This window comes from Dromaius novaehollandiae, chromosome 1, assembly GCF_036370855.1.
Source record: "Dromaius novaehollandiae isolate bDroNov1 chromosome 1, bDroNov1.hap1, whole genome shotgun sequence".
Lineage (NCBI taxonomy): Eukaryota > Metazoa > Chordata > Aves > Casuariiformes > Dromaiidae > Dromaius > Dromaius novaehollandiae.
The window spans coordinates 147,887,658-147,912,524 of NC_088098.1; the positions used below are offsets into that span (position 1 = coordinate 147,887,658).

At 40.1% G+C, this 24,867-nt stretch overlaps 1 protein-coding gene across 1 annotated transcript in view; it reads right to left on the bottom strand.

The window, feature by feature from the left end:
- Nucleotides 1–20,676, bottom strand: part of VWA3B (von Willebrand factor A domain containing 3B) — a 101,163-nt gene extending 80,487 nt beyond the window's left edge. Inside the window, exon 1 of the mRNA XM_064502004.1 lies at nt 20,578–20,676. The gene's annotated coding sequence lies outside the window, so the exon portion shown is untranslated. The remainder of the gene's footprint in view (nt 1–20,577) is intronic.
- Nucleotides 20,677–24,867: the final 4,191 nt, after the last annotated feature.

Genomic DNA, 24,867 nt, shown 5'->3' on the forward strand with positions numbered 1-24,867 from the left:
TTCAGACACTCCTTTTACATCAGCATAGAAACACTGGATGTGGAGGGACATTTGGGGCACAGCTCACATATACATACTGACAGAAGTTTATACTGAAGGGGCTTGGATTGTTTGGGTGCCAGACAAGGTCGAAAATCTAATTCTGCAAAAACATTCAAAAGCTAGCAAATAATATAGCAAAATGAACACACTAGAATAAGCCAAAGCTGAAAGTTCAGTATTCTGAGGCGAGAGGGAGAGTGAACTCTTCTCTCCAGTACAAAAAGGTTTGGCTCATCATAAGAACCAGAGAGCAAAAGCCATAGTCATGCAGTGATTTATGGGAACCAACAGATTCAATTTTGGGCATCAATAAACAACAATTGTGCAAATGAAGCGAGTGTCATCAAAAAGCATGAAGCTTTACTAGCAGCATCTGTTGTGAAAGGGTAGAGTGAGGTCATGTATGACAAAGTCATCAAGATACATCAGAGTTCCTGGGATTCCAGCCAGGTTGGAGGTAATAATTTTCTGAAAGTATATAGAGACTGAATCCAACTCAAAGGACATTCATTTGTAATGGAAACAGCCTTTCTGAAAGTCAGGTTGTTTTATTTATAAATACCTAGAGCCACTCAGCATCCACAGTAATCTAGTTGTGCCATGACCCTGCCGTTCATACCCACAGCAAATCATCTATGTATGCACAGGGAATTCTAGCATCGCATTTTATTTTCTTAAGTACTTGCCGGTGTGTTACATATATTTCTGTCATTGTTGTCTGCCTTCTATAAAGAAATTCACATTCACTAAAAATCCTTCTTACAGTGCCTAAGTCTGCGAGAGAAGAGAATGCTGGGAATACCAGAAGAGACTGTTAATTGTTAAATTTTTTTTAAAGTTGCCTGTCTTGTAGAGCAGATAACAGAGGAACTTCACTGCAACAACAAATCAAAGTAGATATGTAAAGATTTCTGATCAAGTCTAGACAAGAGATACATCTTGCATGTTATTGTATTCCTGCCAGAACTATAGCAAGGGTGGGACAAGTGCGATACCACCTGAGGCAAATAAGCCCAAATCCCTGAAGTGAGGGCTGCCAGAGGTGGAGGCAGAGCAGGAGACAGCTACAGAGGAAAGTGAGCATGGCATGAGATGGAGGACAGGAATCCAGAGGACAGGAGTACAGGGGGGTGCTGCAAAATATCCTGCTACAGTATAATCCTGTATAAAAATATAGTATTATATAACAATAAATTCAACACTTCACAGTGTAGAAATCGAAAGCCTACATCAGAAACTTGCTCCAGTATAGACCAAGTTGAGAATTTAACCAACTTCACCTTCTTTGTAGACAGCTGTGAAAGCAGCTTTTCCCACTTTAGGTAAAGTTGATCGGGCCTAATCTGCTCTTTGGCCAGTAAACATACAGCGAAAGAGAGTGCGTGAGCTTGAAAAATTTTTTAAGTTAAATAGCATTACTATTTTTAGGCAGAGTATAGTATCCTGGAGTTACCAAAAAGGAAAACTGGAAATCAGAGCTCCAGGTGCCATCCTGCTGTTAGTTTAGGCCCACAGAATTGCAGAATTGCCTCGTGTAACTTCAGTCATCTATAAAATAGGCAATTAATCAAACCTAGTCACCTGGCCTCCTTGAAAAGTCAATGGAGAGAGATCAGTAGCTATTTCCCCATGCCCATTTATTCTCTATCTGCCCAGGCCAAGTATGCAAGCTTAGACCTCTGCTGAGTAGGAAACATTTGCAGTTTCTCCAGCTTTGGAAAGCTGGGTTGCTTATCAGTGACATGAATGATTGGCAGGCCTGCTCACGCGAGCGGTCTCCAGCCTCCGCCAGCCGATGAGACAGAGGCACCTACATCTGCCTGTGCAAGTTTTCTACGTTAATTTGTTCTAAGGGTTATTTGGCCAAAAGAAGTATATCATAGATGACAACTCTTTACCCAGTAGGATCTATCCTGAACATTTATTTCATATCGAAAAAATATCTATGTATAACCTAAAATGTAGAAGAGTATTTAAGGATTGGTTTTCTCTTCATTGGCACATACAGAGTCCTTTCACATTAAACGAGTTACATCAGATTCTACTGGAGACATTAAACTATTAATGCTATATTTTAAAACATTATGTTGTCTTTTAACAATATAAAATAGGTTTGGTGTTGATTAAATCTTGTACAGCATTTTGATAATGTGGAAGAAAAAATGCTTTAAGCAATTAAAACATACAGCTTTTCCCTTTTAGTTTTCGTATATTTCTATATATGGTTTTGATGGACATGTTGCTTATAGTATTTTTAGGCAGGACTTTTCTGGACCTGAAGTGTGTCTAAATAACTTCAGCTCTCTCCTCACCTTAAAGCATTTTAAAAAATTTTTACTTCCCTTGAGTTCATTCAGGAGGGATCAGTAGCCTCAGAGCATTGTAATTATTTCTCCAGTCAAAGCACAATTAAGATAATAATCTCTTTATAAAGTATTTCAATAAATACTCTTCTGAGTTATGAAATAATTCATAGATAACAGTTTTCATGAAGTATTCGCTGACATTTTCATGTCAAGTTGTCACTGTGGGCAGGACATGTCTCTTAAAGATAGCACAACTGGGACACTGCCCAGGTGATGTCTAACTTGGGCCTGGTTCTTCCTCCTCAAATTGCCATACAGCGTTTGACCTGTAGAAGGTGAGATTTGCATTTTGTGAGAAGGACAGTGTCACACATCATTCTGCAGTGGCCACCAAAATAAGCTAGATTTAGTGCCATCTGCACCCAGCATCCTTCAGAGAAGGATGGTCAGAGCATGTGGATTTAGGATGAGGAAGGAGCCTGAGAACTGATGGTGGAGGGAATGTTTTATATCATCAGTGAAGCATATTTTGTAATGGCTTTGAAGGGCCATTAAAAGTGTTAAGACAAAAAAATGACTTTTTACATATTGATCATGGAACCTGCAGACTGAGCTTTTTGTTTTTCTTCCAGTCTAGCTGCCAGCTTCATCCCAGCAGAACCGGAGCCAGGATGTCTGCTTACAGCCACCTCACTACATGTCTGACAGGAGGTGCTGATACCGTGTGGAAAGCAGCTCGCACCCTGATTTTGGAAACCACATGTGTGCATATAATTATGCTAATCAGTGGAGTTATGCCCCTCCCATCTTTCCCATCATTTCCAGCTGCAGTACTTCTATTGTAATTGAACCAGTATTATGTCACATTAGTTATAATTTTCCATAATACCCCCACAGTTGGTGTGTGTGTGTTCATAACTCAGGGCTCATTTTACAGATGACTCACATAATAGTCAAAGTTACTAATTTATTACATGATTGCCTACAATCCCAATTTTTACAGTGTTCTTACATTGCTCACAGACTTAAAATCTGGAGCTATTCGTATTACTCATTAGTCAAGTGAAATAATTTGAAGATTTAGTGTATCTATTGTTTTTACGGGGCCCCAGGCCACAGCATTAGACGCTGCAGAGTCAGTGGAGCCTCTTGTCCCATGGGGGTGACTCAGAGCATCCCAACCAGACTCCAGTACCTTTGCCAGGCCAGGAAGCACCTTTATTCTTGAGTAGTCCCATAGCCTGCAATGGGGCTTTTCCAAAGTACCCAGTTCCACATGAGTCAGGACACTTGAATGTGGCCCTTAGGTGCTAATTAAAGTCCACTTCACCCAGAGGAATATACTTCCAATTAACGTAGTAGCCCTGGAATGCATTGTGGGGATGCGGGGAAGAGCACAAGCTATAACAGCAAAAAAGTAATTGAAGCATTTAAATGACAAGGCTCTCATGATTAGCCTATGTTGTCGTATGAATTATCCCACAATAACCCAGCTCCAGGTTCCATAACTGATGCTCACATGAAAGTTTTTACAGGACATCCAAGACTGGGGTTTCTCAGCAGTCCAAACATCTCAGGAAATCAGGTTTTTCAGTTTCCTTGCTCTTGAGCTTCCCAAGTCACAGCATGGTAAAGAGCCAGAGCCCCAGGCTCTTCAGAAAGGATTTGTAGAGAACAAACAAATATGTCATTCAGAATGCTGTCTTGGAAAAAATCTGAAAATCTCTTTCCATGGGAAATCTCAAAGTTTATGTTTTTGTTCTGGAATGACTTTTTGTATTGGAATTTCACTTGGAATAGAGATTCTAATAATCTGCCAATTCAAGTCTCAGTTGTGATTCAGCTGTTACTCATCCGTAAAATTAATGATACAACTTTATGTCCATGCATCTTAATTCATAGAAGCGTATCATCAGTGTAAAGCATAGCACTATTTGGGAGAGACATAGGGAAAACCAGAGAGTCTGTCTGAAAGACTGTGCTTAAGCCCAAGATGTTTATTTTTCTACAGAGAGGTAATACATTTTTCCTTCTATTCTGCTTTCCTTGAGGAAATTCTGTAATGAGCCCTTCCACCATCTTGTAACTAAAAGCTGTTCATCTTGCACCAAGGATCCACTTCAACAAGAAAACCTGTGCCAGCAAGTGATCCCCAGTGTGTGCAGTACAGTACATCTGCAAACATTAATCACATCAGACTCCATTTCCTGTGGCTAGCTACATTGGCTTCAGATGCAATAAAATCCTGCCTGTCTAACCCACAGTGGTCTTGCAATGAATATTTATATAAAGCTGTTACTGCACACTGTGTTGAGCAGTTAGGGGACTGTGCCAATCAAATCATAGGTCTCAACCCCCAGGAAGTTTTTGAGTTTAGGGGCAAAACTGGTGCAATAGAAAAGAGCAACAAAAGCAGCTTAAGATGTAGCTAACGAGCAAAATAGTTTTGGCACTCACACTTCATATTCTCTTTGCTGAATCATTTACTTTTACAAGTACTTGGAAAAGCACACAGTGACAATCCCACAACTTTTGAGTAGCTTTGCGTGTCTGATATTGTCATCATGTGACAACGGTAAACATAGAAAATGGTATTGCCTACAACAGCAAACAAGGAACAAGAGTGAGCTGCTACAGAAGGCCCTGCTCTCACTCATTCAGCTTCATTTTGGAGAGGCTTCCCAGAGACTTCGCCAGCCTGCCCCTTTCGGGTCTTCCCGGAGCAGATTCAAGGAAACAGAACAAATCTCACTGCCATAACAACGCCCGTTCCAATTTTGGACATAAAGTATAAACAGGAGGCGTCAGAATCTGGCCAAAAATATCTGGTTTTGAAAAATATTATCAGTATCCTGGAAACCAGAAACCAGCAAGATCCAGTCTTGAGCATTGGTTAAACACATTGAACCAAGTGATCACTCCTGCTGGGCTGAATGAGACCAGCCCAGGAGCCTGGAGCAAGACACAAACACGTTTCACCCCCTTTGCAGTCAACCAACTTTGATGGATCTGCATGTGTAGCAAATAGAATTATTTTACAAAGCTCCTACAGAGTCTTCTCACTGGCTTATTTTGATACTATATTTGCTTTGTTCTACCTCGTCCTGTGATTTCCAGCACTGACGAATTTCCTACTTGACATATGAATTCCTGTATCATAGAAATTCTCTGGGAAAGAAAGAGAATTAGGCAGCTCGCAGAGGGGAGCTAATGTTTTTGACAGACAGGAAGATGAAACGGCACAGCTTGTTAGCATCTTCAGGTACTTTGCTATTTTGATTCTGGGAAGGGCACACTTGCTTTCTTCCTCCGTTTTTGCTTGTTATTCAGTAAAATTTTCTCATAATAAAAAAAGAAAAACTATGCATACGCTTCACTCTGAGTGTATACATAATCCCTTAAGCACATATATAAAAGCTTTCCTCATAGAGATGGACTTTTCTTAAACAGGTCTGTGGCAGGAAGAAAAAGTCACTTCAGTCCCATAGATGAAATCTAGATAGTTTGAAAATACAGTCTGCAGCGTTGATAAGGATTTCCCTGTCTGAGAAAGGAACTCAAACTTTCTCCACTGTATTTAACCCCTTTGTTCCTTTTAGAGTCAAATCCTGGTGTCTTGTCTACACCACAGAAGTCTAAAATGTTTAACTTGTTAATATATATTAGTGAAAAATAATCAACTTTGTAATGTAGTTGGTAATAAAAGATGAAAGTTGAGCTTTTCACTTTTTGTAATTTAGCTATTGGGGGTCAACTGCTAACTGTGAGCATTCGTTCTAGGCATGCAAAAAGGATCCAAACTTTTACTGAAAGCAAGTGTGTTACTTTCCTAGTTGAAGATTAACTCAGGCATAAGCTGTTTCTTCCCTGAGAGAAATAGCTTTCAGATTTTTGAAAGCATGCAATGTAAAATTCAGCAGCTATTCTTCTCTATGAATGCCGACTTTTACTTTTCCTGAAGCTAAGGATTATTTTGCTCCGTAAGAAGAAAATATTCTTTGTTGGGAAGGTTATGTACATTATAATGTTAATACCTCTACTAACTTTGATCTTTTTCATTCTTTCTCACAGATATGTTTGGTAAATAAATAAGCATGTTTCAGTTTAAAATGTAATAGAAAAACAGAGTATTGCTTCATACTTCTGCTTATATAAAAATAACACTGTATGCATGGCCTGGCATATGCCATGGCCGGTGCTACTGTTCAGAAAAAAATAGTGCGCAGACAAAACACGTGATGTACACGCAGGTGCAATCCAGACATTATTTTTCAGCTCATTGTTGTTGACATTGCATAGGAAGGAAAGGAATGAGAAGCAGGACATTTCTGTCGAGATCACCCAATCTCTCTTGATTTCTATTTCCATCTCACTAATACAGAATGAAACATATACACTTACGCTCCTCTCAGGTTGCTGTCAGAGTTACTCTCCAATTAGTATTTGCAAAGCGCAGTGAGATGGAGTGAGCTAGACTAGGGAACTACAGAACATTACTTTTTTTATTTATTCATTCCCACATCAGTGGCAGACTTTTTGAAAACTATTTGTCAAATTCTACATTTATAATTAAATGGTTGTTGAGCACTTTGGTATACATCTTCGTGTTCTCTTTTGTTTCTAATATTTCTGTAGAAGCGTGAAAACAGTATTTCTCATTTGTTATTATTTCCTATTCCATTGGGAGAATGTTAATGGTTTTCTTATGTCATCTCTCTCATTCCCATATACTTGGTAAAACTAACATAAAACTGCACAGTTCTGGGAATTAATACTGATAACTAAGCCCCCATAAAAGCACTTCTCAGGCAAAACTTTAAGGAGTGCACTAATAGGTCCACTTGGTAAAATTCTGAGGAACTTCCTAGATGTTATTTTTAAAAATGTTACTAAATTTTTAAGCTAGCTAAAATCTGCATGTGATTTATGTTGTCCCTTTGATTTTTTTCATGATGCATGCTCAACTCATCCAACCTACAGAAGTGCTAAAAGAAAGCATCAGAAGAGGTTTACATTAGAGAATGAAGAACACAAATACACACTATGCATAGTATCTATTCCTGAAAACTTGCTTAGTTGATGAGTCTGATGAAAAAAACGTAAACCGGAGTAACTGTGAGTATTCCCATGGCATAGAATAACAGCTATAGGCATGCAGGAGTCTGCTTTGAAGAAAGGCATTGTGTTTGGAAGATTTATTTTTGCGAGGGGAAGCTGGGTCCCCAGCCCATGTCATTATACTGTTTAGAGGAGTTCACTCCTTTTTATTCTCTGTCCAAAGTTTGTGCTGTATCACAATTAACAGCAGGATGCAGTGCTGTATGAACCGTATTCATTCCTGAGAACAGCTTTAATGAGGGCTGACAGAAATGGCTGGAGAAAGCAACCACAATGTAGATATTTAATAGATTTTATTTAAAAAATAACACGGTGCTAAAGAGCTCTTGGCAATCACTGCGTGAGGTGATAGCTCTGTCAGAGCAGAGGTGACCCTCTCAGTACTCCCAGGTTACAACTCAGCACCTTCACACACCTGCAGTACTGCCCAAATTACCAGCCTTTGGTAGGAAATCCCTTAATTTGCATTGAATTAGCTCATTGCCCAGTTCCCTTTCCCACAAGCACAGGAAAATGTATAGATGCTTAAAAAAAAGAAAAGAGAGAGAGAGTGAGCCATAGTTCCCAAAGAAGCAGAGGTGGCCAAATACAAATGTCTGAGAAATTAATCATAAAGCAGTCCTGCTCTTCTATTTTTATATGCTCTGGGCTGCTGCGCAGGAGCAACTTGTGGCCAAGGCTCCCGCCCACGGCAGCCCCTCAGCAGGCCCGGGCCGTGCTGGGGAGGGCAGCGCAGGGCGCTAAGTAGCGCCTTGTCTTTTCCAAGCACTTTGCTAGGACGAAGTTAATCTCTCAGCGCTGCGGGGAGGTATGTGTTATCTCGTTTCGCAGGAGGCGAAGGACTAGTAGAGCCACACAAGTCACCAGGGCAGGGCCAGAGGGAGAATGCAGAAATAGCTGATCTTTTTTTTTTTTTTTTTTTTTTTTGCCTTATCCTAATTAGACCGTGCCTATATTCTTTCCTCATAAATTCAGTGGCAAAATTTACACTGACTGCAGTGAATGCCAGACAATGCCTTAAACAGAGCCCCTTCGACCCAGCACTAAGACACAGCCCTTAGGGATTATTTTATTGTCAGCCAGGGCTTGACTGCCCACTATAACTTCAACAGGGCCTTCCACCTCAGGTCATAAATTTGAAACGTAGCTATCCAACATTTAATTCATATGGCCATCTGAAGCTGGCAGCTGCACCAGCTAGTTTTACAAATCAGAAAAATGTATTTGCCAGCTATTTTTGCCAGGCAGAGAAGAAAGTCAACCAGCATCCAAATGGTAAGATGCTAGTTGGTTATGTAACCCACCTCAGTTAACTGGGGCTGGGTGTACATGTCATTATCTTTAAATATTTAATTACTGTTTATCTTCTGGTAGCTCCCACAGGTTCTTAATGCTGCGGCCATACTTGAATTGCCCTTCATTGATTAGAATCTATGAAAACATACAGGTTTTGGAGACAGGAAGACTGTCAAACACATAAAAAAGTGTATTACACTTTTTCTTGCACTTTTAATATGAAGTAAATCTTGAAAACTGCTGTTTTACCAGTGCTTCCCTCAAGTCATTAAATAGCAGCTGTTTTCATACAGACATCATAGCAGAAAATGCATTACAGAAAGATGGGATTAGCTCAGGAAGCTTCTTCCATATGTAAGGGGATACCATGGAGAAAAAGTTACAGAGCTGCATAGAGGGAAAAAGAGGGGAGAAGGTACCATCACAGATACCACTGATAAAAGGGCTGGAAGAAATCTAACTTATTCCTGCCTCAGAATGAAATCTTAACCTTCCTGACAGATGTTTGCCTCGTAAGACACAATGATTTATAGATTTTCAGGTCAGAAAGAGTCAGTAATGTCTTCTTAACACAAGCCGTAGGACTTGCTTGAACTCATGCACTCCTCAGTCCAGAAGCTGCGGCTGAAGTAGAGCACACCTTTTGGGAAAACTGTCCACCTGGATTTTAAAATTACTTATGAAGGAGAAGCAATCTTTGGCAAATTGTCCCAGGGGTTATTTACCTTCCCAGTTAAGGCAGCTTAAAAGATTTACTAGGATGAGTCTGATGGTTGCATTGTCCTTAAACTTTATTGTTCCCAGAGAGGCCTCCTTCTTGCCTATTACTCTAATGGCATTTTCATAAGCATTATATTTCTCTCAGCGTATTCTCAGCCTGTAAAAGCTTGTGCTGTGTGAACTAGTCAGCTGTCATAAATGACAAGGCTGCAGCTGATGAAGACAGTAGCGATAACATCAGGTTCTGAATGCTCAGTCCTATTTTTAAATTTTCACTTTGTTGAGAGGCAAGGGGGGGTTTCCTGTAAGTATAATTAAGTGATGGCTGGCTGTGTGCTACAAATAATTTCTCATGCAAATTTTACACAAGTTCGTGCTTAAGGCTCTCTTACAGCCCTCAATGTAGAAAAGAGTCATTTATCTTGACAATACTTCATTTAAAACAAGGAAGAAAAAAACAAGATGTGTGTTACATAATCTTCAGGACACAAAGGATAAAATGACTTCCTTCACAAAGAAGGCACATGAAAATAAGGCAGAGACTGCAATTTAGGCAATTCAGATCTAATCCAAAATCTCTAGGAATCTGTGGGAATCTCCCTGTAGACTTGAGTGTGCATTGGGCCAGGCTCTACGGTTTCGGAGCAGCAGCTACCAAGAATCTAAATTCTAATCCTGCTCCCCTGCCATATGGTAGCAAAATTCCTATAGTTTACTATAGCACAGGAATGAGATGTTTATGTCTTTAAAGTATTGCAATAACCTTCCAAAGACCTTCTTATGCCATCCAGGAAACAGTGGGAAACAGTGCTCTAAAAGAATGCTTAGTTTCACTACTGAATCTTTCTGAAAAATGCAGTGAGTATTCAGTCATTCCTTATTTATTCCAGAAATGAATTAAAATGTGCCAACCCTTGAAATCAAAATAAACCTTTTAAATTAACCTCAGTAATAAACAGTCCAGTCATTTCTTTCAGTTCTGAAAATTTATGTGCTGCAGTCAAAAAAGAAATTAAAAAGTTAATTAGCCCAGTACAGTTAATTGATGTGTTCTGTCACATCCTTAGAATTTAAATTCCGTAATTTTGAGATGTAAATTAAATAAAATTAAGAAACATATTTTAATTCTTAATCCCATTAAACATACATTGTATTTTAGGTACTAGGGAACCTGAAATTCACAGTAGACATTTAATGAATAATCAGATCTGGAAGATATAATTTGTCATAGCATAGAAAAAGCCTGGTAAAAAGCAAGCCTGACAGGTTAATTAAATAAGTCTAAATATACTGGATGGCAGAATACTTGCCAGCATTTATATGTACTTTTTGCTTTGAAACTTTTTTTGACCTATAGAAAAAAGCAAGATAAATAAGAAGCTCTATAGCATATGGAGATACAAATCTTGACAAAGATATGTTTAAATATTTAATGCTTTTGGGTGCAATTCTTCACACTTTTTATACCAAAATTTCCTTCTCAGAAAACTCAGCCAATATTTAAAAATGTATTTTCATAAATGACTTGGCCTTACGACCCTTTAAGTTGATGAGTAATTCAGATCATACGAAAGCTTGCTCATGAGGAAGGTTGTAATTTTTGAATCCTTAGCTTCTGACCTCACAAAATATGAGGCCAACTTTACTACCACAAGTGAGAAAACTAAGAGCATGCAAAAGCCTTTGCCATATCAGGGTGCTGGAATCCTTTGCTGGAACAGACTGAGCTTTTCTATTCTTTTACAAGTAACTTACTTTTTCCTGTGAATACTCATACCAGTGGGACTAGCCAGCTCCACATGAAAAGCTGCTCAGGTGCTTGCAAGATCTAGCCATAAGTGGGCTGTCCCATAAAGGGCCTAAGCTGGCACCACCCTGACTCTTTTCCAAACTGGCCACGTACTTCCAAACTTTCATTAATGCTTTTTTAGAGGACTGGCATTGCCAGGAACTGCCTTCCAAAAACTGAAATCCATGCCTTCACAAAGATCATGAGATTAGCTTAGAAAAGATATTTAAGTCTCTCTCTTCCTCTCCCTATATACATACATACCTACATATATTCACATACATGTGTATAGATATGTATTTACACCTGGACGCACCCATATGGGTGTATGGGTGCATGCATGTGTATTTATATACACATAAAAGGTGGGTTTGTTTGCTTTCTCTTTTTTCAGACTTTAGGAAGACTGCAGTTTCAAATACTTCCACGCTGGCTGCCAACACTGTCTTTTAAAAGGAGGAGAGCGAGAAGAGTGAAGGGTCTCATACAATCACATGACTCACGGATCTGGGATTCGGGAAACAATAACTGCAAGTACCTTGTAATTCACAATGAACCTGTGAGGGTTGGCAGCGTCAGAACCAAGCCAGAGCACAAGTTAGCAACATTTCAGTTGTTCCCCATTTTGAACTGTCATGTTTCGAAGTACATTTTTGCTCCTACAAAAAGGCAGCTTATAAGAAACTTAATATTAATGTGATGTTAAGAAACTATCCTTATTTAAAAATTATTGATCTTTCACAGAGTAATAATTGACTATCAACTATTTCACCAAAAATAATATTTTGGTGCAATTACAAGTTTGATCCTGTAAACATTGGCTGGTGGTCCCATTGTTGCCACCCCTTTCCAAGAAAAGATATATTTTGTAGGAGTCGTCCCTAATCCATCTCCTGACAACCTGGTGGTAGTAGAAGCACGCGGGCATAATGCCTTCTGGCAGCTCTTGCCTCTGCAATGGACCCTGTCCAGATCCTCCCTCCCAGCATGGAGAAGGTAACAGAAGATATATTGCCGCCTGGGACACTATGCTCTTGATAATATTTTGGCTGAGATCAAAGTTGACCATGAACTCCAATTCCTTTCCATGCTCTTTTCTTGTGGTAGTTCCCTGACTGCAGGTGAGACCACCTCGGAGGTGAGACTATGACACTGGGGAGCTGAGTGGTACTTTCTCAGTTCGCACATATACTCACAAGACCTTGAAGAACCCAGGAGAAAAACCTCAAGTCTATTTGAAACATGGTAGATCTGAAGGAGAGTCTTTACCCCTGCCCTGCCACCATGTGACAATTAGGGACTGCATTAGTAAATAAAAGAGCACTAAGTCAGGAATGGAAGATTAATCATGCTGCCTAAAAGTCAGCAGTTTTAGTCATAGTATAAAACTGCACATGACAGCATTCCTTTCTGAAATCTGATCCCAGAAAGAGCAGCTTACACAGCTGAAGAGATTCCAGACAATGATCTACTGCTCTGGCCTCCTTGAAATGTATTCCTCCGCAACATCTGTAAGCTGTAAGTCATCTGTGTAGTGCTCATGTATGTGTAATACATCCCTAAGCCATGACTTTTCCACTGTGGATCAAAGCCATGTTTTAATACAGCACTGAGCACTTTAGCTATGTCCAACATTGGTATAATAAATTTAAATATAAAAAAAGTTAAAATAATTTTATCTTAACTAAAATGATTTTATAAAATGATTAAAACAATTTTATATTAATTTCTCTATTTTAGAGTATATCTTATATTTTGTTTGGCTGAGTGAACTGAAATATTTCTGAGTCAGCCCCAACAAACTTCTTGTAAGTTGAAAGCTGGAACACTACAGCTATATCCGAGCAATCATATGATTACCGTTGAAATCCAAATCATATAGCTGAAGGGTGCCTTGAGCAGTTTCTGGGAAGTTTGGATCTGTCACAAGAATTGCAAGATTTAAAAAAACTGACTACTTTTTCTGTTCAAGCCCGTAATTGCCTATAGTAAAATTGTTTCTAGCTAGATAAATCTATATGCCTTTAATGAATTTGGGTTTCTTCTCCAGATTTTGGAACCAGGGGCAGGGGACAGGAGAGAGAGAGAGAGAGAGAGAGAGGACTTGTCCTTGGAAACTTAGGTATTCTGACTTTTACCAGCATTAATCTGATCCCCAAAGAAATTATAGCCTACATCATAAATCAGTTGAAGTAAATAGTGTCATTTTAATTAGAGATTCCAGTGGTCAAATGTTCAACTTGTGTAGAGTGTGAGATGGATTCTCTACCATGTTCAGGACTTCTGGCCTACCTCTGGAATTAATGTGTGCTTTTTCCATTTGAGCTGTTATGCCACAAATTCAATCTCTCATTGCACTTTTTGCAACTTCCAGAGCTGCACAGAGAGCAAAGTGGTGCTCAGAAACAGAAGGCAGTTTTTCTGCAAGCAGTCTGTCTGGCTGCATATAAGAAAGGCATGGCTGTCTCCAGGTGCCTTATTTCCTGGATAAAATTGGATGGAAATGTAATTATTTTTGTGATTTTACAAACTGTTTCAAAAGGATCTCTTAGGGTAGTGCTGTTTATAATTAATAGCATCCTGAAATGCCAGCTGAAGGCATTGCTTATAGCAAGGAGTATCTGTAGTTCATGAATCCTTCTTTTACAATCTGGTTACCAAACCCAATACTGAACTTAGTGTGGTTTCCCACAGTTGTTGATCCTAGGATCTATACGTAAGGTATACCTTTAATTACTGATATAATTATTTCCACCAATGTTGTAAAATCCCATAAGCTATATAATTGCCTACATGTAGCATTCATGCCACTATCTATGTATCATGGATGCAAAACCACATGCTCTTTACTGAAGAAGTCTTTACTGTCATTTCTGTACACTTCTCTCCAGGATTTTTCCTGGAAATACCCCTCAAGATTTTAAGGGGTATAATTTCTATTAGTTCATTCAGAATGACTGGATTTTTTTTGACTTCACATGAAACCAGTGACTGCCATTTTTAAGTGCAAAGCCCAGACCTTATAAGCAGCGGACTGAGCAAGCATACTTCCTGTTCCACATTAATTCACTCTTCTCCATGTGGAGTCAAGGGTGGTGGGTGGGAGGTAGGATAATTCTGGCTTGCTGTGATAATTCAGGGAATTTTCAGCACATGATGATACTCAAATTTTCTTTTTCTGCTAAAGCAGACAGTCAGAGGTCACCTTACATTCAAGGTTGCCCTACACTTTGGTGAATATGGCACTCTGTTTGCAAAGAAATCAGCTAGTTAAAGCTGCAGGCAGTTTTCTACTAAGGGGCGTATTTTTGGTTTGATCAGTATGATGGCCTTCCAGGACAGTAACAAATACTGCTTGGTATTTATATCAGGACTTTCCCATATCTCCTTCTGAGATTACTGAAAACTCTACATGTCTAGAACATACTTTGTAGTCTTTGAAAATTATTTACTGATGACAGAAAGAGGTCTGGTGGCCTCTCATATTTGCCTTGAGTCTTTTTCAAATAGAGAAGCCAGGCAGCGTGAAAACTTCAGCTGTATCTGCTTAGTTAAAAAAAAGTCTGTACCCAAAAGCTGTTCAGCAGACAAACACAAAAAGCAGGGGGACAACAGAGATATGGAAAACCATCAAAGGAAGATGAGCAGAAAGCACAGCTTTGTTTTCCAATTTACACCTAAGGAAAGACTGATGTTGTGGTTGATGACGTATCTCAGAAATGCTAATTGTCTCAGGTATTAGCAGAGGCTGCTCAGCAGAAAAGCCAGAAGTTGATCTTCCTGTTGTAGCTAATAGCACTCCTGCCATTTCAAACAACCATGTTTAAGTGAGTTCTTTTAGCACTTTTAAAATACAGGTGGTTTTGTTCTTCATTCCTGACTCTGTAGGAATGGAAAGGAGTGAAGAACTGAAACACATAAATCAATTCTTCAGAAACATGAATGATTTAGCTGGCTTGTTGGTTTTATATAGTACACTTTGTAGAAGTGTCTAATAGTTGGAAGAAAGAAAAAGAGGAATAGTCTGTGACTGATCTTTTGATTACCTTAGAAGACGTGCTTTTATGGTTGGTTTTTTTCCCTCATATAACCTCCTGGGTTCCTCTTTCATCAGAGACTCTTAGTGATAAGAAAAAGTTTACAGTACGCTAGGTAAGGTGAAGGCACTTAGATTGCTGGGTATGAGAGGATTAGGGCTGGAGGCTGCCAAAGGACAGCCAGAGAACTATCCACAAGGTTGGCCTTTCCGGCCTCTGTGAAAGGGAAACACTGGATTTACAGATCAGGGGAAGGAAGGCGCAGCATCACAGGGGCAACTCAGAGAAACAGTCCCAGAGGAACGGCAGATGGCTTGGCAGATCTCAGATATCTTTGGTGAGAGAGCACCAATAGCTCTCATGCTCAGAATGGCAGAAAGAGAGTCACCCTTCATGAGAAAAAAGGAAGCAAGCTCACCTTCCTTCAGCATGAGGCAGGCACAGACAGAGGGCTCTCAGCCATATGTCTACAATTCCTATTCATGAGCCCAGAAGGCCTGGCTAATTAAGCCATTTCCTAATCAGGGAAGAAAAGAGGCCAAGCCTTCTGCATAGAGAGTATTAAACCACATTCACTACTAAGAGCCATCAGATCCACAGGAAGAAGAAGAAAGAATTCAAACAGCTGAAACTATCAAAGCGAGGACTGTACAAGGTCAGGATGGTGGAGAAAAACTAAGTTACCAGGTGATGGCCCTTGCTATAATGATTAAATGGTACGAAAACAATAGGCAGCAGCAATTATTTTACTACTACTACTAACTCTAGTTCCCCCACATATATAAATGGATAAAAAAGTTGTCTTTGCTCCTCTACAGAAGTCTGCAGGAATTCAGGTTTTATTTCAGGACTCAGTTTGATCCACTATTCCAGAGGAAAGTTAAATATTCAGTCCCTTAATCACATGCCATCTCTCTCCACTGGCAGAAGGTTTATATGGAACAGAAGTTTTCCAGGCTACTTCACGCACCCCCAGAAATCTAAAAAAGGCCACAAGCGTTGCAAGGCAGATATTAAGAGTGACTCTAAACACGTTCGTGTACATTCCTTGACCTAGCAATAGCTATAGCTACAGGCACATGTTCCCAGCAAGAATAATTTGATGGACAGTGAAGGACAGGACTGTAGCAGTGCAGGGGAAATAATCATATGGGCATTAAAACATTTGCTCCACCCCCAATATGCCATTCCCTTGTTACTTCAACTCAGTCTGTATTTTTTACAAAGGCAGTAAGACAAAGACTGAGGCATTCATATGGCACATCAGCTCTGCTGCCTGCAAATCTGAGATCACAAGCCACAGATCTAAGAAAGGACTTTTTTCCCCTAAATATATACCATACATGAAATGAACTTAAATATTCATTTGTTTGCTATCTAAAACACATTTCCCTACCCATCAATATACTCCACAAATGATGACTAAATGTGGACTGATATCAAGTAAGTCACAGAAATGATAAAATAATGTTGTTTATCTTTACATGTCGGCTGTTATGCTATATGAAAGCCATTATACATTAAAGAGCTTATAAAGTTAAATGAGACTGTACCACCACAGCAAGAAACTATTCTGGGCCTTTCTTTCCCATGAAGAAGTTAGCAAAGAGAACAAAAATCACTGAGTACAATTCTAATGTTAATCATAAGAATGTCTATTCTACTTGAGACAAAGTCTAAACAAATGCTTTATTGCAAAGGGATTGGTAACTCACCTGGATCAGTGACTTAGATTACCCTACTAATCTTTGACCACACAGCAACCATAAACCGAGCTGGCAGAGGTATGAGTCAATATTCTTTCACTCTGACAATGAGGACAAGATGGTTTGGCAAACAGCCTTGGTTGCTGTGAGTGTAACAAGAAAAGCATATTAGCAGCAAGCCTGGTCACCTAAAAGCAGTAGTCTGTGGGCCTGACTTCCAGTCCATGGGCCAGATTCTGGCTCAGAAAAGTTATGCAAATCTCTTTTCATTGCCTTGACTTAAGCACAAATATGCTGCATAGCTTTAACTCTACCATGATCTTTCTGGCAGTTCTGTTTCCCCTGAGTTGCCTCCCAGTTGCAGCCCATAGTCCCGCTTCTCTCCAAGTAGGTGAGGGAATGAACAGTTTCAAATGATCGGTCCAGACAGCACCTTCTCCAAAAGACAGTGTGGTATTTTACTAATAACAAGATATGCATTTTTATACTGCATCATTGCCTCTGAGCAAGGGGCAGCAAAGGAAGTGAGCGTTCCTGCCTGTGCTGAGCATGTTAATGACTTTCCACCTAAGTCTACTTGCACTATGACTTGTGGTAGTGGACTCAAAATAGCAAAGCATTTTTAACTAAGAAGAAATTTGTTAGCCGTGACAAGTACATCTGAGTGCTCTCCAGTCTCAGCTTTTGGATGGCAAGCCTTTTGCCAGCATTTTTCACGTGCAAGCTGTGTGTCTTACAAAGCAGATATTTACAAAACTTTCTTGAAGTGCAGGAAGGAAGGAAGCAAAAACATGGCTCCTTGGAAATACCAAGTAAACAGCAAACCAAAAAGCAGTAAGACTGTACACAAAAGTTATTTGCATTGAGGAAGTTTTTGCCGGGGGTTTCCCTGTACCATCCGGGTCAGAAAATGGCTTAAGTGAGGCAGAACTTACTTGATTGGATTCAGAATGAGTAATGCACAGAGACTATGTGACCAGGAAGAGACCATCTGAAACTCTTGTATTAACATTTAGTTTATAAGAAGTTTAACAAAGGCAATCCATAGTTTGTTAGCCAAGGAAGATAATATAACTGATAATGCAATGGACAGACTATGGAATGAGCTATAAACACAGGCAGAAATTTAGGGTGTTTTTTTTTAAGGTATCAGCTGTGAATTCCCAGCCTCAGGGTGAGTCATTATACCAGATGCAGCATTTCAAGGAATCATTTCTAGTGAAGTGACTAAAGAGTTGGAGGAAGCCCAAGTGCAATGTATTCAGCGGCATCCCATGGGTCAGATGAAAGAAGCTGTTTCTCAAGGGGGCCCCAGGCCAGATGGTATTTGCAGATGATGTGGAGGCAAAAGCCAAAGGAGGTGGAGTTGCCCAAGCAGAGGGAAGCCTCAGCCAGGAAACCAGGAGCTGCAGAGACGTCAGCACACGCTCAGTAATAGTCAGAACAACACGTGAAGGGCTGTCCAGGCACCTGCTGCTCTTTGCAGAAATTAACAGTTGAAAAGGCCCGGTGCTGTGGGGGTGTGATTTGATAAAAATATGATCCACAAAAAATGCTTAGCGCCAAAGGGGAAGAAAATGTACTGCCAGCATAGCCCCAGGAACTAATAATGATTGGTTGATGTAGGAAAAAGAGAAATTCATCTCCCGCTAAATCTGGGGTCTGTGGAAACTCAATGAATTATGCTGTACCATCCACATTTCTACTGCTGTTGTAGTGGGAGTCGCTTTCATCTAAGGGCCCTGTAGGAGTTCTGGGCTACTTAACAGAACAAATGTGCTCTGAAACAGCACTGAACCCCCCTGCTGAAAGTGGGCAGGAAGAGCTGTGGCTCAGGGGAGTTCTCCAGGTTTAAGGGGTGTTTCTAGAATGAGTACCAAGTGCCAAAGATTAATTGCTCCCTGTGATAGCTCTAAAACTAGGTCATTGCACAATAGTACTCCTAAGTGAACCTGTTGTAGCATTTGAAACTACAGCTGTGCAATCAGGTTTCCTCTTTGTCAGAACTGTGCCTCGCAGGGCACCAAAAGGCAAGTTCTAAGTAAGAGCAAAAAATGTGATTGATAAACTAGACCATGAGGACAATGGCCAAAGTGTTTCACATGTGTCATGGCAAAGAAGTGTGAAACACCCCACTTGGTATAGGAATTAGAAAAGAATTCACAGAAGACAAAGAATGGAAGCTAATGTTCAAAAATAACCTGCTTTCATGAAATTTGCAAGGTCTTGAGCAATGCGACTGGGTATAATATCAAGTGATACACCACAATATGCCTTTTTTTCCTTTTTTTTTTTAATCACAGTGGGTACCTGAGAGGGATAATTTGGGGTTGTGGAAAATGGCCTGATTTCATCTACATCATCTTGAACTTCCCATGCTGTAAGTATTAAAAAATAACCCAACACCCTCCCCATCAACTGAGTCAAAACTTTGCAGTAACTCCCAGAAATGTAATTCAAAATAGTGGCCCACTTTTCTGCTGTCAAGAGCAAAATATTTCATTGGTTTTGATCTGGAGTGTGGGTCATCCAATTACAGTGACATTGACAAATTAAGACAGAGCACAAATCACTGCAAGTTCTGCAAAGCACCTTTCATATTCATGCATATGCCAAAGACATTTCAGAGGATGATAAATTATCTAATTCAAGATACAAAAACTGACGACATCCAAGAAAACTCACATGACTTGGTTAGTTTCCTTAACAAATCACAGAAGGAAGATCTGGCCCAAGCCAAAAGAATTCTGAAGTTTTTTAGAAGATTAGTTAAGAAAGTTTAACTTACTGGTATGTCACTGGCTTCTGCACTGAAGCCTTCAAGATACAAATTGCATTTAATAGACAGGCCTAGTCTGCAGAACAAATGGTTTGGACTCATTGATAATCTAGAAATCGAGAATGTAGGGTATCACCCAGACTGACAACAGGTTTTGAGCAGGCAGTCCCACATGGGAGCCTGCAAGGGCCGGTGGACTTCCAGGAACCTCAGAGATGATAGCAAAGATCAAACTGCTGTTTTCAAATTCCTGCTAAACAAAACAGGGAGATGTTGCACTAGGAAGTACAAAGAGTACCTCCACTAAGAGGGGATGCGGTATGATCATCTTAGCGGGAAAATGTGTTTGTATTATATTAAGTTTTTTACATCTGATGGGTGAGGAAGGGCAAATGGAAGTTCAGCCAGAGTGGTTACTCAGAATGCTCCTACAAGTCTTAGATTTCTGTGCAAGTGAATGATACAACAAAATGGTAAAAAACAGCTTTACATAGATAAAACTATGTCCCTCATGCAATCATCAGTGCTAAAAATGTTCCCAAGAGATTTGCTTTACTCTACATCTTGTCCCAGCTGACTGAGAGCAGCAACAACAGGAGTTTCACAGCACTGCACCCAGACTCTCTTTTTGAGAAGATCAGTCCGGAAAGCTATAGGATTTCACCACTGTACATTCAGGGATTGTACTTTACAGTCATAAACCTACATAGATATATATATATATAAAAAGTAGTAGTAGTTCAGGTTACTAATTGACACAGTTGTTTAAGTAAAAATAAACCACCTGGGGATGAGGCCTTCATCCTTCATCACGTGTTCACATGGGTGAAAGCAGCATCTGGTCTCCAGTCCTGCAGCTGCCTGGCTGAACTGGGCTTGGGAGCACTGATGAGCTACTGTTGCCTAGGAGGAAGGGAGTGCCTGGCATTAGTCACCAGAAACTAGGTCTGAATCAGTTCATGGAGACCTGATTCAGCAAATTAAACATTGGTGTGAAACCGGAGATGGATCCTCAGCACTCTGCATTGAAGCAGAAAGCCTGCCAGGAAATCTCAGGTGACTTCAAAGACATAGCTCTGGAGCCCCTGCATGACACAGATCCAGCAGGACATGGCCTGGGTCTTGAAACTGGTCTATAGGGTGGGAGGATAGCCTATCTTTGGAGAGGGCAGTGACCACAAGAGGTGTATGAGGTGGCCCTGTGAGTGCACAGCCCATTCAAAGTCTGCTTTCCCCATCTATTTTTGCTCACTCATAGCAGATGATATAAAAGCTTACACTTAGGCCTACAGCACCCGAGGACAACTGCCCACAATTATGCAAAGCAAATGTGTGCTTGGAGAATGCCACATCAGCAGTGCTCCTAGGGTGCATGGGGAATTAGTGCCAGCCCTGTATGATGTTTACATAAGAGGATTTGATCTGCGCTTCCTAGTGTGACTCAGAGGGCTCTGCCCTGCTGGAATAGCTAAAACATAATTTCTGTGCTTTTATACCTGGTACTGCTATTCTGCTGTTTGCTGCAATGCATCAGTAACAGTAATATTGCAGCATGCATTATGATTCAGTTTTAACACAGACATATTTGTGTTTTCATTTTTCCATATATTTTTTCTAACCACATTTTTCAAGTTTACAAACTTAGTTTTCAACTGCAAATCCTACTTTCCTTATTTAGATGAAAACCAGAACACTAACAGTTAGAAATACAAAGTTGCCAGCACTGGTTAAACACCCTCCTTAAAAATATGTAGTTTTGCAAAAAAGAAAGAAACTTGTTTCTATGTATTTTGAGGAGCTAAGAATGACACTGTTTCAAAGATGTGAAGCTTGAAAAGAAATGAAACATTAGACTATATATAATTCAGTTTTCACTGCTGCTCCAAAGATTTATAGAGCTTTGTGTATAGGTAGCTACTATGGTACTAATTTATTTACCAACTAATGAGCTAATCTAGTAACAAGTTTAAGAATTTCACACTGACAAAAAGTGACAGTGGTATGACTTCCGTCTTAGGGACAGTAAATTCAAAAACACGCTTTTTTACCTCTTTTCTTGTAAATGTATAGGTCTGCTATACAAATAACTGTTAAAAAGCCTTGGTTTTCCCTCTTCCTGACTTTCTGTCAGTGTAACCATTTTGTATCTGTTTTCTGACTTAAAATTGATCACAGTACTTACAAACTACACAAGAATCTAATGAAGCTTCACTTATCAATATTTTTAAGTGTTTTGCATTCCTCCTATTTTAGGAGAGACATGCAGGTAAATCAGAAGGGATGGCAAATCCCATGATTTGGTCAGAATCACGAGTTTAGTACCTGCAAGCTCTGGACATGAACAGAAGCAGTAGGGCTCAGATTTCTTAATTATGATACTGACTGATCTTTGCTCTAAATGTTGTATGACTGCTGCTATGCAAATGTAATGGAAGTTTTTCAGGCAGCTTCACTGTTAAAATATAGGTTACCATGGCAAGGACGTACTTCGGCAGCTTATTTGTTATCTTAGTTGTTTCTTTCCCTTCATGTAGATTTATTTATTTCATTTCAAGTGTGGCTTTCTGAATACTTCCAACACCAGCAGACATTGCTTAAGGGAGAGCCACACTCCCCAGATCTATCTGGCATTGTTGTTTGCCAGAATGGTTCTCTTGGGATGTTTCTCTTACTAGTGTTTTTATGAAAGCAGGCTGATGGCCTACTGCACAGTCCCCAGCTGGCAAGTCCCACTGGCAGCTTTTCTTCTAGTCCCTTTCTTTTGACATGTCTAGCTTTGGTGGCCTACAAAGGGTCAACCCTCCTCCTGGAACAGGTATTCAGTTCACTTGAAACACTCGTGCAATCTTGCTGTGTCAAAGTACAGTAAAAAGAGAAGGAATGCTGGCGACAGAAAATCCTGTATAAATTATGATCAGGCCACTTACAGGACCATTTATTACCCTATTTTCTATCACAGCAACCAAGATCAGCGGTTTTATCTTTTATCCCCCTCTGAAAATCTTACCTGGATCATGTTGAGTCATAGTCAGTTTATGGATTTTCTGCGGGACTCCTGCCTACATGATGTTTTCAGAATTTGCAAATGTACTTCATTCAGCTCAGTCCTCTATGATCATCTCCTCCCCATTCCCCCTCTAAATCATTTCTGCACAAGTAAGTTTGGATTTTGCTGCTCACTGTTTGTATTGGAGCCACAAGAAACCAATTCATTTTTGAAAAGTTTAACTTTAAAGGGATTTTGAATACATAATATTTTAGAGCTGTTCTGTTTTTCATTTTTTTCCTTTGGTTTCAGTATATTGTCATTTTAACATTTTACTTGAATAGTGCAAAAAGGTTGAAATTATATCCTAAGAGTGCTGTTGTCACAAGAGCAGTTCGGTTCAACTCTTAGAATAATTGCCAATTTGCTCTTTATCTATGTATGACTGCTGTAGAAGCCACTATGATAGCTGATTATTGTAACTTACCAAAAATGCAAGAGAGGATAATGCGTCTGTGCAGAGAAGTGCATGCAGTTGCTTGTGGTCTGAGCTGACTGGATGCAAGCCAGACTGGTCTGGAAATTAGGTAGCTGCATTAAGCAAAAGATGAGAAGTGTGCTGATAAGCCCTGCTGAGAGAGCAGTTATGGAAAACACAAGCACAGTGTCACACCACTGTGGTTTCACAATTTTCAGATCACAGCTAGCTCACATCCTGGCAGCTCAAAGCTAAGAGTGGACAAGCATCTCTCCACACCCATCCAGGTAGACGTAGTCCCAGAAGTATGTATATGGTTCTTTAATATTCTGGAGAAGGCATTAGTGCCAAAATACTCTATCCTCTCAGGGCTCTCAATTCCTTCTCCTTGTTCATTCTGGTAAATGAAATCCTACCTCCATCCTGTTCTGTGCCCAGATACCTTTACTTCAGTTTGGAGAGGCAGGGCTGACAGCTCTCCTGTTGCTGTTGAGAGTGCAGTACTCGGATGAAGAACAGCTGGCTCATATTCAAAACAAACTTCTTCACAAAAATTGACTTCTTATTCAGGAGCCTCAATACAAGCTTTCTTGGTCCTCTAACCTACCGCAGCTCCTTATCCAAGTGAGCACTTCACCTTTTGAACCTTTCTGTACTCTGGTGTACAACAAAAGACTGGGATGTCTCATACAAACCACATCTCGGATTATGCAGATTTGGCATTTGATAGACACTAGATACAACTTCGCAAGACGGTAATGCATGCTAACCTAGTTAGGATGAGCCAGCTGTGGGAACTGCTGCTAATTCCTGAACGACCTGTTATATCCCACTTCCAGAGTACTCAACTGTTACTGTTACACTGTCACTGACATCTCTTGCAGGAGCTGTGTTACTCCTGCCCAGCTCAGCTGGTGGCACTTCTTTTTCTGCCCTGGCAGGCCTGGCATCTCTGCTGAAGGTGAAGGGGAGGAGACAACACTCATCAGCTCCCTGCCTCTAGCCTCAGCATCACAGACCCCACTCTTTCCCCCAGAGCCTACAGCACAGAAAAGACAACACAGCATATTTTAAAAGAACGTGGGGAGGTCACAGACATATGTGGAAGATGAGGGAATAGACTATAGTACTAGTCAAGTCTATATATTAGCCTTGGAGCTAACTGTCACCTATAAATATCTCTGTGTTGCTTCTTAGGAGCCTTTATTCCCCAGTGTGATCGATGAGATAATAAGCACTTGGAGACATGTTAAAGTAATGTCAGTCAACCTGCTGCAATAAAATATCCGGGAAGGTCTTTCCAAAGCTACAGAGCTGCACCATGACAGTCTGCCCTAGCTTTAGATCTCATCTTTTTTCTTTTCTATTTTAACATGCAGAACTGAAAGAGATGCCTACCCACAGCAGCAAAGGGGAAGTCAGCCAACAGTGAAGAACCATCATTTATACAATCCAACCCAGAAACAGAAATGAAAGAGACAGCAAAGACCAAAAAAGAAGAAGTGCACACCCAAAGTCTATACCCAGAATGCCAGTTCTAATGATAAGATAGGCTACCTGAAAGGACAGGAAAATCCAGACATCCACCTACTCAGCCTTCATATCATGCA